Source organism: Callospermophilus lateralis (assembly GCF_048772815.1).
Source record: "Callospermophilus lateralis isolate mCalLat2 chromosome 5 unlocalized genomic scaffold, mCalLat2.hap1 SUPER_5_unloc_2, whole genome shotgun sequence".
Classification (NCBI taxonomy): Eukaryota; Metazoa; Chordata; class Mammalia; order Rodentia; family Sciuridae; genus Callospermophilus; species Callospermophilus lateralis.
In genome coordinates, this window is record NW_027510148.1 from 2119102 (window position 1) to 2140052 (window position 20951).

Consider the following 20951-nt stretch of genomic DNA (forward strand, 5'->3'; position numbering starts at 1 on the left):
TCTGTTAATCAGTTAAGGGTAGTGTATTGTGGAAGGACAGGATGGTTGAGGAAGAACAGAAAAACAGATCCCAAGGTATGCCTGAACAAACAGGAACTGATAATGATAAGCAGGAACAGAAAAACCAGAGTGTTAATATGTAACTGTCATGAGGTTTATCCAGGAACATAAAGTGAAAAACAACTCTGCCCTTTAGGTAATCTATATGTTGGGTTCAAAATAACCCGCGCGCGTGAAACCTCCCCCTTTATCCTATAAAAGACCTGTATCCCAAAGCCCGGTGTGCCAGTTCACCAAAGCTCCGGCTGAGGTTTCGCTGAGCACCCGCAGGCGCCTGTGTCTGAATAAACCTCCTGCTTTTACAGCCAGTGTCTCGTGCGTCTTTCTTGGACAGGGAATCAGAGGGTCTTTCAATAGTAGTGTCCTGTGACATAGTTTGAACTTGTGATTTCAGCTCTTGGCTAGAGATCCCTGGGTTCTCCCTGTTTCCTATCTCCTGATTTACTAATAACATAATTTAATTTTACTATTGGATTATCAGGATCAAATAATTTTTGTGTATTTTAGAAGGCCTTAGATTGTATTGTGTACATTTATTAATAATTTAATAAACACTTAATGACAACTTTACTATTTTGCTAGCCACTCTGTCAGATATTAGATATAGAACATGAATATAAGATACTACCTTTATTATATTTTTATTTTATTTATTTATTTTTATGTGGTGCTGAGGATCAAACCCAGAGCCTTGGACATGCTAGGCAAGCACTCTACCACTGAGCCACAACTCCAGCCCCTAGATAATACCTATCTTTGTGAAGCTTACAACCTCTAATAATTTCTATCAGAAGTTGGCAATAAGTTCTCATAGGAATATATGATCCTAAGTTTTAAATTTATTTTGAAAAGTTAGATAAATTTAGTTAAATTCCTTTTGTTCCCAAGAAGGAATGAGCATTGTAATTCCCTGTTATCTAGAGTATAAGAATAGAAGCAAATTTTTGGATCGAAGCCAATAAAATAGTGTGACTTGCATAATTCCAAAAATATTGTCATTTCCCCTTTCTGTTCTAAAATGAATAGCCAGGCAATGGTATCAACACTTTTCTTTTAGGAGACTTTCATAAAAAACTTCCACAAACTCCATTCAGTGGAACCATGCCTTCTGCAGATGATTTAGAAGAAAGAGAGCCACCTTCCCCTTTAGAAGCTGGTATTATATTGTATTCACCTGAATGAAAACCCATTAAATTAGTTGAAGTAGTAGCATCTCCTAAGATCTGAAAGATAGTATAATTTTAAAGAATCATTACTTTGCTGTGTAATAAATAAAAGCATCACACAGTAACTTAAATATATCCCAGTAATTATGATCAAATATTAGTTAATAATGTACTAATCAGTTATCTGAAATACAAATAGAAGAATAAGTGGCAGGGTTAGGAATTACAGCTTAGTGGTAGAGTACTTGCTTAGCATGCACAAGGTCATAGGTTAAATTCCCAGCACCACACACACACACACACACACACACACACACACACACACACAAATAGCAACAAAATTAGTAGATCTGAGATGTATTGGCATGGTATTAAAATAGCAGGCTAGGTCTAGTCTTCTTTCATTAACCCAGTACAATGACTTACTGTTAAAAGGCAGCATGCCTGAGAAAGTCTGAGAAATCTCCTTTGAAAGAAAGAGTATAAGAAACCAAGCAGGAAGAGCAGATTCAGTGTACTTCTTGAGAATAAGGAATGTTTTGGGTGTCGAAGGATATAAAAGTAAAGTCAGTTACCTTAGTGACTCAAATTAAACTCTCATAAATCAATTTTGTACATTTGATACCTGTAATACCAATATAATATTAAAATATAATAAGCTAGATTGCCTGTAATTTTATAGTGAATTAAGAAGAGCTTTATCCTTAATGTAAATAATTCTAACATACTCGCCTCATGTAATTGTATTTCTTTGAAACATTTATAGCATTTATATGCCACCTATGAACATACTTACCAACTGTGTAAAGGGCATGTTAATATTATTAAGTATAAATATGCTGATTCTTTTTTTTTAATCTTTTTTTTTTCCTGGTACTGGGGATTGAACCCAGAATACTCTATCAAATAAGCTGCAATCCTCAGCCTTTTTCATTTTTCATTTCAAGACAGTGTCTCACTGAGTTGCTGAGGTGGGCGTCAAACTTGTGATTCTCCTGCCTTAGCCCCCTGAGTTGCTAGGATCACCAGCATACACCATTGTGCCTAGCTTAAATGTGCTGATTCTAAAAACATTATGCCATAGTATCTTAAAAATTTTATTGATTTGTTGGTGATTTTTACTCATGGATAAAATGTTGAGTAAAAGTTTGTGTTTTATAAAAGAGATCTATAAAGGAGATTTTTTTCATGTTAAAAACTCAAAATAATAGCTTTTTATAATATATGAATAATCTCAAAGTCTAAAAATTATTCCAAGTACAATATCATGTAGTATATTTTTTTGTCATTCTACCCTTCTTATATTTCTGTTATAAGAACCCAGTTCCCTTGGAACATTTAAGAAACCATTGATGTCAAAGGCAGCTGTTACTCACAAGTTCCGAAAATTGAAATCCCCCTCAAAATGCAGATATTGTGAAGGCATTGTAGTGTTCCAAGGTGTTAAATGTAAGGAGGTAAGATCTTTTTGGAATCACATTGGCCCCCTTATTTTTTTGCTATATACTTTTTTTGTTATGGTTTTACTTATTAGGAGATGTGTGTGTATTCACACACATGTATTAAATATATATACATTTGTTGTTTATACTCCTGGGAATTAAATTCAGGGTCTTGTGCATGCCAGGCAAGCACTCTACCCCTGAGCAATATCCCCACCCCTTTTTAAATTGTGTTTTGAAATGAGGGTCTTTCTATGTTGAGCTGGCCTTCAACTTGTGATCTTCCTGTTTCAACCCCTCAAGTAGCTGGAATCATAGGCATATGCCATCACACCTGGCTCTGCCAGTCCATTTTTAATAAAGTCCCACAGTTTATCTTCTATAGTTTTCTACTTTGTTTTGCTGTTAAATGTATTTCATAAACCACAAGTAATACTTTTTAACTTGTTTTTGTTGTTATTAGTCTGGCTGTAGTTTGCTTAGTTTTAAATAGTTTTAGGGTGAGTTAATCAGTTTTAAAATATCATTTTCTTGTAGTGTCTTCTTGTTTGTCATCAGAAATGTATGGAAAACTTAGTTATCTTTTGTGGTCACTGGAAACTTCTGGGGAAAACACACTTATTTGGAGCAGAATTCACATGAGTTACAAAAAAGGAGCCAGATGACATTCCTTTTATACTCAAAATATGTGCTTCAGAGATTGAAAAGAGACCCTTGTGTTTACAGGTATGTTGTTAACTCTTAAAATTCTAAAAACATAAATGTCTGTGTGATTTGTTTTAATAAAAAAGAGACTTTAAGAAAATCAATACTCTCAGTTTTTAATAACTGAATTTATTCACATTTATTTGGGAAATGTTAATTTATTTGACTTTAACTTGTTTTTTTTCCTAAAATACTAATACAAATTGAAGGGGATACATCAAATATGTTTAGATGTCTAAATTTAGCCCTTTGTACTTAAGTAGAATTTTGCATCATTTTTTTTCTTTTCTATTCAAGGGAATTTATCGTGTCAGTGAAAACAAAGCAAAAACTGCAAAACCGTGTCAAGCTTTGGAGAATGGAATGCATTTGGTAGACATGTCAGAATTTAATTCACACGACATCTGTGAAGCCTTAAAATTATACCTTTGACAGGTAAAGAGAGCAAAAATATATTTTATATTTCATATAATTTCATTGGCACAGATTATGTCGATGTCTTTCTATTTTTTTGATTAGAGCATTATATTTATACATAGTAGCTAGGTTCATCCTGACAATTTCATACATGCATAGATCTGACTCACTCTACTTCGGTCCTCTTTTTTCCTCCCTTTATCTCCCCACTCCACTCCACTGATCCTCCCATGTTGATGTTTTTCTCATTATTAATGTACAGATCATAAAATGTATATAAAATATACATACAATTTAAAGAACAATAATAATAAAACCAAATTCCACTTAAGAAAATAAAATATTACTATTCCTTGTACAAGACTTCCATGTACCTCTTCCATGTTGCAGCCTCCCAACTCCATCTTGGAGGTCCCTCCTAACCATGTTAAAGGGCTAAACATACAGGAATAAATAACACTCAGTAAGTTTTTGTTATCTTTAAGTTTTAGAACACTGATTAAAAGCATAAATGTATCTGTATAAGTAAAGACCAGTGTTCACACTGTTAGGAATATTCAATAAGTAGGACAGTATCTAGATCATAGTCTAGCTTTGCCTTCAGTGATGTTTCAAAATAGCTATTTTGGGAGGTTAGTAGGCAAGGCCATGAAGTTCATAATATTTGGGGCATCAGGCATAACCCTTCCTATAAGGTGGATACTAGAAGTCTAGCAGGAATATGGTCAGGGAGTGGGCTGTCCTATATTGTCATTTTCTATGTTCACTGTTATACCTGCAGTTTGCGGGAATAGGTAAACACACACACACACACACACACACACACACACACACACACACACATCTGTGAAGTGAAGTGACATTGCTGGCTTTAGGCAGCAGCTTACAGAGGGGTTATAGGAACTTAATTGGCATTTTGTCATGAGCCAAGTACAAAATGATTTGGGTTAAATCCAGCTGGCATCTATCCCTGGGTGAAAATGAAGAGATAATGATAGAGTCATGCTGATAAGTCCTTGATCTGTCCTTCTCTGTTGTGCTCCCTTGCAGATCCTTTTTAATTTGGTTATTAGCTGTCATCCTGAGATCATTCTCCTCTCCTCTCTTTTCTGATTGAACACCTCTTCTGTTTTTCTTGTTTGGGGGGTATTCTGTTTTGGTTATGTGTGTCCTTTAAGTAAATATTTGAAACCTGTTCATCCGTAAATGTTTTCCTATTGTCTTGACAGAAATGGACTAGTGTAGATAGTGTGGGACTTTTTAGAATTGTAGGCTGGAAATTCTTTTTCCTCTGAATTTTGAAGGCAAGGGTTTTTTTTGGTTGTTGTTGTTCTGTTCACACCGTGAATCCATCTTATTTCATTCCTAACTCTGTGCCTATTGTTTAGTCCCTGTATAGCTAATAGAATCTCTCCCATGCCACATTATTCTAAGATTTTACAGTGATGAATAATGATGTGGATATATTTCCATCCACTATTCTGGCCACTCCATGAGCTCTGATAGTTGTCAGTGCTTTAGTTCTTTGAACTTTTCTTGATTTTTATTGCCCATTTCCCCCTCTTTCTTTGTACTCTCTAGTTGAAGCTCTTGTTTGCATACTCAATAACCCATACTGGTTCTCTAGTTCCCTTACCTTTCCTCTATTCTTCTTCTTTCTTTCTTCAAAACTTTCTAAGACATTTTCTCAACTTTATCTTCTTGACTAATATAAACTACTTCATTCCTGAGATCATATTTTAATTTTCAAGAATTATGATTTTCTATTCCTTTGTGGATAGTCATAGATTTTTTTGTAAGGGTTCTTTTCTCTATTTAGCCTCTAACCCTCTGTATAAATACAATGTGACCCTCATATATAACATTAAATTTTCTATAGCCATATAAAATTTTAAAAATAGGTAAAGTTAATTTTAATATATTATTTAACATTTTGAATATTATTTTAAAATTATGAGATATTTATTTATTGATTTATATTTGAGCTCTTAGTCTTTGAAATCTAGTGTCTATTTTTTCATTTAGAGCACATCTTAATTTTGATCAGTTGTACTTCCAGTACTTTTTCACCATATATGACTAGTGTTCAGCATATTGACAGCATAGTTTTAGACCTTCAATTTTTTTTTTTTTTTTATACCCATTTTGATTTTTGTCTTTAATGATGTCTAGTTATATTAGATTTTGGACTTGAAATCTCTTTGGAAGCTCTTGAACACATCAAGGCTTTTTAAAAACTTGGAACTTTATTATAAAGTGATCTAGATGGACTGTTTGATATATGCCTGATTACATGTCTCTAGTTCCCTGCTCTTGGACTGGTTTGATCCCCCCTGGAAAAGGGTTTTCCTTGCCTAGAGATATGGTACCAATACTGTGGGAGCCAGGGTGGGAACGATGATTGCAGGATCTGTGCATTCAGTGTGCATACAGCCAACAAATCCCCATTTTCAGACAGTCACCTCTCTGTTCCTTAGGTTTGGCATTGTCCCCATTCAGAGAGCCTCTGTATCATGTTGCCCAGAGAAAACATTTCCAGATTTTTAGGAAGGAGATTGCTCAAGAACATGGAGTGGAGACAGGATTCTATAGAGAGCTAAGCTGTCTTAGCTGGCCCACCTGCACCCTACCCCAAGGTCAGAGGACCTGGTACTTATTGTCCAAGTCCCTTTAGGATTCTGAAAATCATGTTGAATGATAAGGGGTCAGCTTTCTTGGAACTGTTGCATCAGGATTTGTTAATATGCTCTTCTATTTGTGAATTATTGCTTTTGTTTTCTCTATTTTCCTAGTCCTCATTGGCCTACTGTATTTTAGTGGGATCGCAGGAGAGAAAGAAATTAAGTATTAATTGCTGGATCAATAGTGTTATGTCGGGAAATTATTGATAACTCTTTAATCACATTTTACAGATACCTCAACTGAGAAATGGAGGTTGATACCTTTGAATGACTATAAGTCTCATAATGTGTCATCCTTTATTTCTTTTATTAGCCAGTCAGGGAGAGGAGATGAATTGGGTCCAATATGATAAACTTGCATTCTGTTTTAGGAATTTTGTATGTCCAAGACTTTTATGTGGGAAACTGCTCAATTCTAGCAATAGTGTTAGAGAGTAGCCTTCATTATTACCTAAAGCTCCAAGAAGTTAAGTGACTTGCTTCAGACCCCAGAGTAGTGAGGATACAAACTGATCACAGGACAACACCCTAATCTACAGATAATATAGGACATCAAGTAGCCAAAGGTACACTGAAATGATAAAAAAAATCATTTGAGTAACTCTCACTAATTGCTGATTTTTAACAAAAACGAGATATTTTTAATGTAATTTAATCTAATTTTATTTCTTTAAGCTCCCAGAACCATTGATTTTATTCCGATGGTACAAGGAATTTATGGATTTGCACAAGAGATCCAACATATTAATGAAGAGCAAGATACCAGAAATGATAACCCTAAGGACAAAACATACCCAAATACGTGTGTAGAAATAAACCGAATTCTTCTAAAAAGTAAGGTCCTTCTAAGACAATTGCCAACATCAAATTTTAACGGTTTTCATTACCTTATCATACATCTTAAACGGTATGAATTTTTATACTGTCTTAACCATTTTTAATTGTACAGTGCAATACTATTAAGTACATTTATACTGTTGTGGTATTGTTTTCAAAATGATTGTTTCATTTTTTATGATTTTTTATTCTGTGTTGGGAAAGGGAGACATTGAATATATGTTCATGCAGCCAACACTGTTCCCTCAGATGCCCCCTGTATGCCAGGCTCTGGCTGGGCAAACCAGCATGGAAACACAGGGTTTCTGTTTGTGGGCTCATCATCTTGGGGGACAGATCTGTATATAACCAAAGTACAGCATCATCCTTTTTCTAGTAGCTGTGCACAGCATGAAGGCATGCAGAGGATGTTTGGGATTAGGGGTAAAAGAGAGAAGGCAAGCCCTTGAGTCAGATTTTAAGAACTGAGTGGGATTTGGTGAAAAATGTGCAGAAGAGCATACTAGGCAGAGGTTAACAGACATGGAGACACAAGAAAACATTTTACATTTGGAAAATATAATTTCATTAGGCTATAATATAGCAAGAAGTAGCAGGAACTGAGCTACCTACAGGCCTGATAAGAAAATGTATGTACCTGGCAGATGAGTTGACCATATTATTTCTGTACCCACTAAAGACTTGGAATCAGGAATTTCACATGCTCAGATTTTCCTGATAGATCTTTCTGATAGCAATATGAAAAATGCATTGGAGGGGAGGCCTTCTGTAATTCAGATCTCCTTTTTTAAAAATTTATTTAAATTTTTTTATTAGTTCTAATCAGTTATACATGACAGTAGAAAGCTTTTTGATCCATTATACACAAATGGAGCACAACTTTTCATTTCTCTGGTTGTACATGATATAGAATTGTGCCAAATATGCAGTTATACATGCATCTAGGGTAGTGATGTTTCTCTCATTCCACCATCTTTCCTACCCTCATGCCCTCTTCCCTTACCTCCTTCCCCTTGACCCAGTCAAAAATCCTCCTTTCTTCCTACAACATCATCTCTATTATGGATCAGCATCCACTTATCAGAGAGAACATTTGGCCTTTGATGTTTTGGGATTGTCTTACTTTACTTAGCATGATATTCTCCAACTTCATCCACTTACCTGCAGATGCCATAATTTAATTCTCTTTTAATGCTGAGTACCATTCCATTGTGTATATATACACCACATTTTATTTATCCATTCATATATTGAAAGGCATTGAATTATTCCATGAAATAGAAAAAGAGGGAACCCTTCCAAATTCATTTTATGAAGCTAGTATCATTCTGATACCAAAACCAGGCAGAGATACATCAAGGAAACAAAATTTCAGACCAGTATCTCTGATGAACATAGATGCAAAAAATTTTCAATAAAATTCTGGCAATTCCATACAAGAACATATTTTAAAAATAGTGCACCATGATCAAGTGTGGTTCATTCCAGGGATGCAAGATTGATTCAACATACAGAAATCAATAAATTAATTAATCACACTAATAGACTTAAAGAAAAGAATCATACGATTATATCAGTTGATGCAGAGAAAGCATTTGACAAAATACAGCACCCTTTTATGTTCAAAACACTAGAAAAACTAGGGATAGTAGGAATATACCTCAACATTGTAAAAGTTATCTATGCTAAACCCAAGGCTAACAATATTCTAATTGGAGAAAAATTGGAAGCATTTCCTCTAGAAATTGGAACAAGACAGGGATGCCCTCTTTCACCACTCCTATTCAACATAGTCTTTGAGACTTTAGCCAGAGAAATTAGACAGATGAAAGAAATTAAAGGAATATGAATAAGAAAAGAAAAACTCAAGCTATCATTATTTGCTGATGACATGATTCTATCCTTAGGGGATCCAAAAAACTCCACTAAAAAACTAGAATTAATAAATCAATTTGGCAAAGTAGCAGGATATAAAATCAATACCCGTAAATCCTATGCATTTCTATATATCAGTGATGAATCCTCTGAAAGAGAAATTAGGAAAACTACCCCATTCATGATAGCGTCCGATCTCCTTGAATAGTCATAGAACTAAAAAGCAGCGAGTGCTTGAAGTAAAACCAGAACATTGATAGTGGCATAGAACAGAGAGATGTTCAGGAGAGAGAATCATCTAGGCTAGAAAACTAGCTGTCAGGGGCTGGGAGTGTGACTAGTGGTAGAACACTTGCCTAGCACATGTGAGACACTAGGTTTAATACTCAGCACTGCATAAAAAATAAATAAAATAAAGGTAACTAACTAAAAATATTTTTTTAAAAAGAAAACTAACTGTGGGCTATGAGAGAAATTGACAGTGATGTCTCAGTTTCCAGAAACTGGGAGTATATACAAAGATGGAGCAATTTTTTAAGGGGTATTTTTTTTCCTTCTGCTGGTAAGAGTTCAGTAGTTCTTTCTATTTACATGAATTTTATCCTAATATAGTACTCTGAAACTCAGTTTGGTGTGTGGTATTATGATCAAACAAATGATTCTTTCCCTAGACCCACCAAACTTGACCCTTGACAAATGTTTTGTACACTTCTATAGCCCATGTTTTCTTGACCCTTATCAATTCATAGTAAACTACATTAAGGACCTCTAATGGGCAAACCTCATATACTTTATGTGTTCCTCTTTTCAGGGTAGTAGGCCATTCTTAAGAAAACCTGATGAATTCAAAAAACTTGGGGGTGGTATTTGGACCATGTCTCATGAGGCCAAGACCTGCAACCGCTCCTGTTACTATCTCCTCCTCCCTTGCTGCATATGCCAGTCAGGCCCTGTTGGTAGAGTTCTTCATTGCCAACTCACAGATGATCTTCAATGAGTTCCTAGAGTCACAAAATGTTACATGTAGTACAGGTGTTATTGCACCTCTGGTGGATAAAAGCTGTCCTTCCAAACCCGTGATATCACCAGAACATTCCACAAAATCACAATATTTTTCTTCAAAGGAAGTGAGTTTTGATTATTATAGAATTACATTAGAACTTTGTGATGTTTATGTTAATAACTTAACAGTCTTTGAACTGTTTATTTTGAGGTGTATTTTGCTTTTTCAGTTTAAATTTTTTTTGCATTAATGGATATCCACAGTGCAGATAGTGAAAGTGAAAATTTTGAATCAGCTACATCATTTGAGGAATCAGAATGGAAGCAAAATGCATTGGAAATATGTGATGCATATCTCATTGGTGAGTGGTCATGTAACATATATGTTTACATATTTTCAATCTTTGCAAATAAGTCTCGATTAAAAACCAAGGTGAATGAAGTTGAGGGCAGTTCAAACTTCAAGGTTTTATTAGTTAACTTTGCTAGCCATTGAGAAAGTTTAATGAATGTTATTTAAATTATCATTTTTTTTGATTCTTTCTTGTAAGGAGATATCTTGGAATTCATTTTTTGTTCTCCTCTGAGATTCGTTTTTATTTTTACTTCTTGTCATCAATTAAAGTCAAGGAAGAAATAAAGTGGACTCTTGAAACTCAAAAAAAAAAAAATAGACTCCTAAAGTTTTTTGATGTTCCTTTACCTGTGGCCAAACTTTAGCACATTAAGCACACATGTCTTCCATTTTCTTGTCCCAGTCCTTTTGTTCATTTTTTTTTGTTAATTTTATTTCAGTGAATGGTTTCTGTTAAGCTGATCAGAAAGCTTCCATTTGTTACTGCTTTACTGGAGCTAAATTCCAATTTTTTCAAAATATAGCCATATATGTTAAATTAATTAAATATTAATGAATGTAGCCTGACAAAGTCTGAAAACAAAAGAAGTCAATTATCTACCTGCTAAGAAAAGCACTGGACTCACTGATTCCATTTATCTGATTTGATCTTATTAGCACTTCTTTGCTATGAACCTTGGCCTCATTTAAGCCATAGCTAACAGTCTGAGGAAGGTTAATAATGCCAAGGGTCATGTCCCTAAATTATTATTGATTCAGGATTTGAACCTCATCCTGTCTCATTCCTAAATGTAACCTTATTTCACTGTCCAAGGAAATTGGAATCCCAAGTAGGTATAGTAATAACAATAAATAGTGTTTAAATATTGTCAAGTTTTCCTTAAATACCAGGGAATTCTAAGCCTTTTCTTTATTAGATTATTAAGACCACATGCCAAAATAGCTCCATATAGGAGTCTGTCCTGACAGAGGAAGGCAGGAAGGGCCAGTGCAATGGACTGGCCCAGGGCAGAACTGGAGCAGGAGCTGAGCCAGCACCCAGGCAGCTGGCTGCAGAGCCTGCACTCTTCATAATGCTAGAAGTTCTGCAGGACTGTAACTATGGTCTGGAGTTTACCATCCAACCACAATGGCTCAGCTCCCTTCTATTAATGTTGAGAAGGGCCCAGGACAGCAAATCACATGAGTGCTGCCTGGGAACCAGGGAAGAGAGACCAGCAGCCTCAGGTGAAGAAGGAGGTCTGATGAGATGATGACCTGCAAGTGATGCTGGTGTGCGTCTGTCTGCAAACCACTGCCCAAGCATGTGGGAGAAGGAGCAGGTGGCAGGGATGAGGACCATGGGCTATGAACAAGGCCATTGGAAAGCTGTCAGACCACTGGCAAGGCACACAGTTTGTCTGATATTTCTCAGCAGGGAGAGGAGGATCTTGGCCAGAGGGCTGCACCTTTCTAGCAACAGGAGCTTCTGGGGTACATGCAGCAAAGACAGAGTGGGAGATGCTAGGGTTCTAGGTGAGAAAACAGGGACCTTGGAACCAGACTAGAGAAGAAAGAGAAGGAGGTAAATCTGGAGTCACCAGAACCAGTAGCACAATGGCAATTTTGACAGCTCTTCAACCTTCCTTTGACCAGAGGATGTTGCCATGTATTAATGGATCAGCTGGGAGAGCATCCAAGTCCTCTCTGGTGTGTTGCCCTGAGTATGGACAGAATGTAGCTGGAAAGCAGATGAAGTGAGGAGGCAAAGTTCTTGGGATTCAGGACATGACTTTGATTGGTCTATAGAATAGTGTTACTGTTCTGCAGTTACCAGTGTCTGCCTGTTGAAATCAGCACAGTCTTAACCCAGAAAATATTCATTTATAGGTAATATATTAAAACAAGTTACTTCAGGAAGAGTTAATTTTTTTGTTATTGTTTTATTTAACCAACACATGATGTGCTTTTTGGTTATTTATTGTATTGATTTAGATAATTTTTTTTTAAAAAAGTAATGCTTTAATTCAAAATGTACCTTTAATGCTATGTGAATTTGTAATTCCTCTGCATCGATGACTGAGAATATCATGTTGGGAAAGTTATATAAGACTGTGTTGTTTTGCGAGAGTGACAATTTATGACTAATCACATTTCGTTACTAACCAAGCTCCATGAAGTTAAAAAATCTTTCTTTTTCAGATAACAAAGAACTTGAATCATTATCCCAAAAGATGGATGATATGTGTAAAACCACTGAACCACTTAGTTTGAAATCTGATGTGGCAACGAACGACATACAGAGGCATACACCAACCACCAAGATTGGACATGCAATTTTGTCTGTAGATAGGTTCCATCTTGCAAGCTCTCCTAGTGAGAGAAACAGCAGAAATGTGGGAAATGTAAATTCAGACAAGTTTTGCAAGAATCTTGCTTTTGAAGGACTTAATAACAAAGATACCCCTACGACTGTTTGTTCCAAATTTTATGGCTTTGATCAGCAGTTTCCACAAAAAAATCAGGGACAACAATGTGAACAAAAGAACTTAACTGGCAGGAGTGCAGTGATTGTGTCTAGTGCACTCCAGGAAAAAATGACAGTGAGCATCAGAGTTAGTGGTGACCATTCCATTGGTGCCACAAAGCCCAACACGCCAGCCAGATCAGCAAGAGAGGCATCAGAAAGACGGTCCTCTCATTTTTACCATATTGCTCCTGCAAGAGCAGCAAGAACACTGCAGCCCCATCACTGGACAACATTTTACAAACCTCGTACCCCGACCTGCAAAGTCAGGGGGACTGAGGAGAGACCAGCTTCACCTTCAGCAGCAGTGCCTCCTAGCACAGTTCTTACTCCCCTGAGTCATGTGGAAAAATCTGTTCCAGAGGCAGACAGCACATCAGCTTATGCTTTGAAGCCAGCTCCTGAGCCTAAAGAGCACTCTGAAGAGCACGACCGGCCTGACGTTAATCCAATGTGCCAGGGACTCAGGCTAAAACAAATGGAAGAGTTACAAGACCTTGAAGTTGAAATCCCACAGTTTGTGTAGGTTGTCAAAATTCAGTTTTTCTTTTTCTTGTTTCGTTTTTATGTGTTGTGTTTATTTTTTGAAAGAATGTTTTGACAGAACCCCTTTTGTATAGGATGGCCAAAGTGTATATTTTGCCTTTTGGCCTTGTATCGTGTTTGCTAGTCATATAAAATGGTAGTGTTTTAGTCATATAGAATGATAGTGCTCACTGGTATTATCTTTAAATTCTGTGTTTTTGAAGTTTTGTATAAAATAAGTATTGTGATTTTAAAATTTCAAATGATTTTCCCTATATATGCATCCCTTATATATGATATTGTTCTCAACAAATAGGTGTGGTAGGGGATAACCAGCTTTTTTATGGAGTGAAACTAAGTGCTTATTTATAAAATGTTTCTCAATGCAAGTGCCTGAAAAATCTTTATAGGGTTTGAATATATTTTTTCCCATACAATATTATAGTGAATCTTTGACCACTTTTATTACAGCTTACACACATACATATGGTATGTATGTAAGCTTTTATTTTTCAATTGGCAATTAACTTTATATAAATATCAATTACATAATGGCCAAAAAGCTTGCTAATCTTTATCTAATTGCATTCTATTTGTCAGTTTTTAGATGTGGTAGTCAATTAAATTGTAGAAAGAAAATGCACTTAAATACCAAAAAGTTTGGAACTGTCATAAACTAAAAGTTTATACAGATGAAGTTAAGGGGTAAAACATTATCAAATATATCAAAACCATCTAGAGCCAAATAAGATATAACTAAATATATAATTTAAATTATTGCATATTTAAATATAAATATCATATTATATTAATATACTATTATATAATTCAATTTAAATTATATGTATTATATAATTCATATTATATATTATATACTATGTTAATATAAATTATAGTAATATAAATAATAATAATATAATAATTATATTATCACAAGTAATATAGATTAAAATAATTTATATTATTATGATAGCATAAATTATAATGTCATATAATATAATTTAAATCATATAGTTATATCTTATTAGGTTTTAGATAGTTTTAATACATTTGAGAGTTTTTTACCTCTTAGTTTCATCTGTATAAATTTTTATTTTATGACATTTTCAAACTTTTTGGAATTTTCTATAATGGTCTAAACAAATGCCTACTTTATATCCGCAGCAGGTCTCCAAGGTGAACAGCTGCTGGCATGTTGGAACAATGTAGCAGAAGTTGTCAGAAAAGTTACCATGGGGATAACTGGCTTGTGGCGGCCAAGTGTTCATAGTAATGTCGCTTTTTGATCCTGCGATGTCAGCTCTTCTTATCATTGTGAAGCAGAATTCACCAAGCATTGGATTGTTCACCCACTAAAAGGGAAAGTGAGCTGGGTTTAGACCATTGTGAGACAGGACTTTGGGATCTATTTTCTTCTCCCAACGATGGTGGAACTATGACAAAGGTGATGGTATTGGAGATTTGGAACTTTTAGGTTTTTTGTTTTCCTCCTGGATGGCTGTCAAACCTGCAGCAGCACACACTCAAAGTGGAGAATCTCGAAAGGATCTGCAGGGAAAGCGTGGACAAGGAGGATTAAGTCCCGAAGACTCTTGCCACGAGATGGAAAATCTGCCCAACGACCTCCACTCATTTCTTCTGGAAAATGAAAACACAGAGTTTAAATACCTAATACAAATAAAGACAGGGCAAAATGCAAAAAAAAAAATGCCTACTTTAGAAATTTTTAAATTCAATGCATTTTCTCTTGATATTGTATGGGTTTTGTTAAAACCATTCCTTTTGTATGAAATGTTTTGACTTATAAATCATTTTACATACTTTTTCTACCTGGACTGTCAACCAGTGAAAATGTATATTTCATTAGATTTGAGCAAAGTTTACTTAAGTTTATTTTGAAAGTATAGTAACTGTCATTGTTTAGAATTTGAGAGGTGTACATGACTGGATCTGTTTCATGTATAAAATACTCAGTTTTATAACTATTTTCTGGGTTTCATCATTTTATGAATAGGATGTAAAAGGAACAAAAATAAAATAGCCTGTTTTTGAATGTGTGAAGTATTTTTCTGCTCAATGTTTTTGTATGACATGTTATAATTGATTAAAAAATGATATCTATAGGTTTATATATGCACATATATATTTAAATTATTTCAAGTGTTTCAAGTTATTGTGGCTTCTCTGAATACCAACAATTTTAAATTCCAACAAGTGATACTTTTAATATTATTAACCATTGACTCAGTGGTCAACACTTGGGCTCTATATCACTTGACTATAATATGAAATGTGTTTTATGGCATGTTGTCTTATAGTTCTCTGTAATATTAAGAACTAAGGAGAAATGAATAAACAGCCTTTTTATGCTAAAGCGTTTTTTTAAGTCTTCCTTATACAAAGTACAATCATATTGATATGAAAACCTAAAAGAAAATCAGAATAACATTTATTGAGCCCCTTCTGTGTACTAAAACTCTACCAAGTTGAAATTTCACAGCAACCTATAATGGGTAAGTAAGCATTTTATGATTCCTGTGTTACAGATGAGGAAACTGAGGCTTAATTAAGTGACATGCTTTTAAGTTCCACAGATGTAGCAAGCACAACCAAATCTTAAATACAGGGCTGTCAAATTTTGATGGTTAGTTCTTCTTCTTCTTCTTCTTCTTCTTCTTCTTCTTCTTCTTCTTCTTCTTCTTCTTTTGTACTAGGGATTGAACTCAGAGGCTCTTGGCCACTGAGCCAAATCTCCAGCACTATTTTGTATTTTACTTAGAAACAGGGTCTCAATGAGTTGCTTAGTGCCTTGCTTTTGCTGAGGCTGGCTTTAATCTTATGATCCTTCTTCCTCAGCCTCCCAGTGGGATTACAGGCATGTGCCACTGCACCAGCTGGTTAGTGCTCCTAATGACTGTGATTACTAAATAATAGCAGGAAACACTGAACATTACAAAAATTCATCTTTAGATATTTTTATTGTAAAATACACATAAATTTGCCATTTGAACCATTTTTAAGTGTACAGTTCAGTGACACTAATATATTCACATTGTCCTGTGACTATAAATGTCCATTTCCAGAACCTTTTCATCATCCTGTAATAAAACTTACAGAATTTAAACTCCTTCAGTTTTAATATGTGGATACCACCCAGTCAGAGCATACAGACCTTACAAGTGAGAGTGGCACTGTCATGTCTTTTCTGTCTTTAGGGCCTCCTGGGGATCTTCTTGTTCAGCTTGGAGCCTTCAGCTCGAATCTTCCTGCTTCCTGGAAGCACTGAAGCAAATTGTCTTTGGAGAAGAGGTTGCTGTTTCTAGAGTACCCAGAGTATACACAGTGCCCTTCTACCCAATAATGTGATAGAAATTGTTCATTGCAAAGTTGTCTTAAGACCCTTGGAAACAGATGTGAGCAAGGGGAAAGGGCATCATGGAGATTCTGTTTAGAGCTGCCAGGCCACCTGAAAGCTTTGTGCAAAGCATATTGTTCAAGTTTATGAGAAGTGTTTGTGGAGAGTTGATTATACTTTCCCTCCATGGGCCTGTTTTACATGCTGAGAATTAGAGTTTATGAGTATTTTAAACTACTTTTAATGTACTGTGTTGGTATGATTATGTGTGTAGACAATTCAGTTAATATCTGTAGTTTAGTAAAGTTAGATTCACAATTAGTTTGTAGACACCTGTTGTATTCCTGGATATGGGCACCAAACAAAAATTAAGGTCTAAAATTACAATTATCTTATATCAGACAAAGGTGCCAAAATCATGCATTGGAGAAAAGATAGCCTCTTCAAAAAATGGTGTTTGGAAAACTGGAAATCCATATGCAACAAAATGAAATTAAACCTGTATCTCTCACCATGCACAAAACTCAACTCAAAATGGATCAAGGACCTAGGAATAAAACCATAGACCTTGCAACTAATAGAAGAAAAAGTAGGCCTTAATCTCCATCATGTGGGATTAGGCTCCAACTTCCTTAATAAGATTCCTTTGGTACAGAATTAAAATTAAGAATCAGTAAGTGGGATGGACTCAAACTAAAAAGTTTCTTCTCAGTAAAAGAAACAATCTGTGAGGTAAATAGAGAGTCCACATCTTGAAAGCAAATTTTTATCCCTCACACATCAGATAGAGCACTAATCTCTAGGGTATATAAAGAACTCAAAAAGTTAAGCACCCAAAAACCAAATAACCCAATCAATAAATGGGCCAAGGACCTGAAAAAATACTTATCAGAAGATAATATACAATCAATCAACTAATATATGAAAAAATGTTCATCATCATCTAGCAATTAGAGAAATGCAAATCAAAACCACTCCAAGATTTCATCTCACTCCCATTACAATGGCAGCTCTTATGAATATAAACAACAATAAGTGTTGGTGAGGATATGGGGGAAAAGGTACACTCATATACTGCTGGTGGGACTGCAAATTGGTGCAGCCAATATGGAAAGCAGTATGGAGATTCCTTGGAAAATTGGGAATGGAACTAACATTTCACCCAGTTATCCCTCTCCTCCATCTATACCCTAAGGACTTAACAACTGCATACCACAAGGATAAAGCCACATCAATGTTAATAGAAGCAAAATTCACAGTAGCTAAATTGTGGAAACAACCTAGATGGCCTTCAATAGATGAAAGGATTAAAAAAAGTGGCATATTTACACAATGGAATATTACTCAGCAAAAAAGAATAAAATGATGGCATTTGCAGGTAAATGGATGAAGTTAGAGAAGATAATGGAAGATAATGCTAAGTGAAGTTGGCCAATCCCCAAAATCTAAATGTTTTCTCTGATATAAGGAGGCTAATTCATAGTGGAATAGGGAGGGGGAGCATGGGAGGAATAGAAGAACTCTAGATAGGGCAGAGGGGTAGGAGGGGAAAGGAGGGAACATGGGGTTAGAAATGATGGTGGAATGTGATGGACATTTTTATCTAAAATATGGGTATGAAGAATGAATTGTTGTAAATATACTTTGTATACAACCAGAGATATGAAATATTGTGCTCTATATGTGTAAAAGAATTGTAATGCATTCCACTGTCATATATAAATATCTGGAACTGAACTGGAACTACAGACCAGCTGCCAATATGCAGGTGAGTCACCTGGGAGTTATTTGCCATTCGTCAGCATAGAGGAAGATTAGAATGAAAATCTGTGAAAAACATGGACTCAGTTTTCCCCTATAGAAAAAGCTTCATTCCAGCTGCCTGATATTCCAGCTTAAATAAAGGGATATAACCATGACTGAGCAGGAGGGAGAGTTCACCATGCTTCCTGCACTGGTGGCAATGGCAATTGGGATGATTCTCTACTCATCGAGGCCTTGGAGAGCTCTCTGCAGAAGCTTATGACATTGCATACCAGGAAGGGGAAAATAAAAGTCAAAGGGAGATTCAACCATTCATTTTCTTCTTTGTCAGAGACTTGTGTGGTGGGAAATCATGAGAAGGGCTGTTTCCATCCAACTTCTCTACTAATACACTGTGCCACCTTGGCAGGTCATCCACCCTTTTTGAGAACATTTCCTCATCTGTGAAATGAGACTAGTAACTGCAACACAGGGCAAGAGTGATGGATAGGTAAGCTAGTGTATCTGAATTAGTGCACATTTTAAGCCTATAGAAACGTGAAGCCAGATGCAGCAGCACACACCTGTAATCTCAGTGACTCAGGAAGCTGAGTCAGGAGGATCGAAAGTTTGAGGCCAGCCTTAGTAACTCAGGCCCTAAGTAACTTTAGTGAGACCTTGTCTCAAAAAAAAAAAAAAAAGAAAAAGAAAAAAACGGGGGTGATGGTGGTGCTAGGAATATTGCTCAGTGGTTAAGCACCCTTGGTTTTCAATCCCTAGTGCAAAAAAAAATTATTTTTGTTGCTGTGAAAATATTTGGAGATTATTTGGTGTAGAAATGAGGCAAGAGAGAGAATGTACTTTCTCAAACCTGGAATCTGGATGTAAATAGTAAAATGTTTGGATATAACTGGACTCACAAGTATATTTTTATATGTATGAAGATGGACCTTCATTTTATAAGTGCAATTGTGTCATCATTGATTTTTAAGGTATAAGAAGAAAGACATCAACAGTAGATATTTCTTATCAAAGTCCTAATAATATAGAAGCTATCCTTTGATGCTTCCTTTAAACTCACCACAGTGATAAGCTCTTCTTTTCATATCATCTCATTTAATTACAGCCCCAATGATGTAAGAGTTCTCAGTAGCCATTATCCACAACTCTGTGCAACAGTTAGTGTTATCCCCATTTGCAGATGATGAGTTGGATCAAAATGGAATTTAAAAAATCTTTCCCAGGATCTGCACCTAATAAGCAGCAGAACAGAGTTTCAACACAAGGTGTGTGTGACTCTAAATTTTTTGTTTTAATACTATATATATTTTAACATCTTAAAGAGAATGGAAGCCATGCTGTCTCAGAAGCCCAGACTCTGTGATAAGTTGACCCTGATTTAAATTTGTATCCATCCCTAAAACCAAGGAAGACAGTAAAATACATGTCCCTGAAGGCCCCCTTTCTGTTCTCAGGAACCCAGCCAAGGTAAAGGAACAAGCAAGCCTGGGCTGGGAAGTCCAGATACATACTATCTTGCAGGACACTGGCTTTATATAGGCACACTGGAAACTAGGGCAAGTTAGTGTTATCTGTAGAAAGCTACTTTCTTGCATGTATACCTGGACAGTTCTCCTTGGGATGTTGGTCAGACAAGCTCACTTAGCAAGCTAATGCTGGCGATGCCACTCTTCTGCAACTCGGGATATAAAACACCTTTCAGAGTGGGGACAGGCATGAAACTGAGGGAACTGTGGAAAGAATACATGTCACACATCCAGCCAGCCACCCCGGGACAGAACACTGTGAGGAGGCATGGCTTGGCAGAGCCCCATGAGGGGTGGAGGTGCTACTGTCTGCCTGACACCACTGAACTCTTCTTGGAGCAGTCTCTGATCTCTTGTAAGCTTTCCTCAATAAACCACAGTCTCCCATGCTGTCTCTGGGTACTTTCTTTGGTCTGTTGGCAACCTACCCCACTGCCCTGGCTCTACTGGGCTGTGGAAGAGACAAAGTTCCTGAAATGGGAGCCTGGTGATGAGAGTAGCCTAAACACACACACACACACACACACACACACACACACACACACACACATATGTGGGTGTGCCTCTCACATCTTGTCCCTGTCAGCCATGAGTCTGCTAAGAGGGAGGTGACACACTGACAGGAGGAGCCAGGGAGCTTCAGTTCTTATTCCTGCCCGTGATGGACTAGCCATGTGTCTCTGGGGAAGGAATTTAAACACTGAGCTGTACTCCCCTCTGAGTGGGGACTCATAA

The 20951-nt window shown here is 36.1% G+C and overlaps 1 pseudogene; it reads left to right on the forward strand.

Annotated features, from left to right (window-relative positions):
• The first annotated feature begins 41 nt into the window (after window positions 1–41).
• On the forward strand, window positions 42–13572 carry LOC143400292 (rho GTPase-activating protein 29-like; annotated as a pseudogene).
• Window positions 13573–20951: the final 7379 nt, after the last annotated feature.